We start from the raw sequence: 552 nt of genomic DNA, 5'->3' as shown, positions 1-552 counted from the left end.
ATAGACCTGATTGGTGGTATGTGAACTCCAGAATCCCAGGGAATTATAGCAAAAAATAGGAAATTGCTATTTTGAAAACCATCTCTTTAATTTTCACTCAAAATGAGAATGATAATCTATACACATTTTATTCTCTATTATCCTGATAATCTAGTTTTGAGTAACTTCCCATTCACTTTTATTTATTAATTATTATTTAAAAATGAATAAATATTTTAAGAAACCATGCCTAAAAATATTATGAATTTACTTAACCTATAAACCTAGTACTCTGTATTCCATTACTTCCATGAATTTATTTTTATAAATACCACTGAAAATGGCATCTAAATAATTGGAAAGAGGGGAGAGGAAGTTCAAGATGTTCCCAATTATTAATTAAAATCAAAATGATTTTGATTCTATGCTTTAACATTCCAACTATAAAGGCAAGACACATCTTGGCTTAATTAAGTTTGTTTTTCATCTTAACAAAATAACAAGTATAAAATATGCCCTAAACAAAGTATATACCCTCTTAGGCTTTAGGAAAGTGCAAAACAGAATCACCAG

At 27.9% G+C, this 552-nt stretch overlaps 1 protein-coding gene across 1 annotated transcript in view; it reads left to right on the top strand.

The window, feature by feature from the left end:
* The window catches only part of NETO1 (neuropilin (NRP) and tolloid (TLL)-like 1), a 156900-nt gene that overhangs the window by 155121 nt on the left and 1227 nt on the right, over positions 1–552 (top strand). The gene's annotated exons all lie outside the window — the stretch shown is intronic.

Source organism: Propithecus coquereli, unplaced genomic scaffold (genome assembly GCF_000956105.1).
Source record: "Propithecus coquereli isolate 6110/MARCELLA unplaced genomic scaffold, Pcoq_1.0 Scaffold55, whole genome shotgun sequence".
In the NCBI taxonomy this organism is placed as follows: Eukaryota; Metazoa; Chordata; class Mammalia; order Primates; family Indriidae; genus Propithecus; species Propithecus coquereli.
This window is presented reverse-complemented; position numbering and strand designations above follow the sequence as displayed.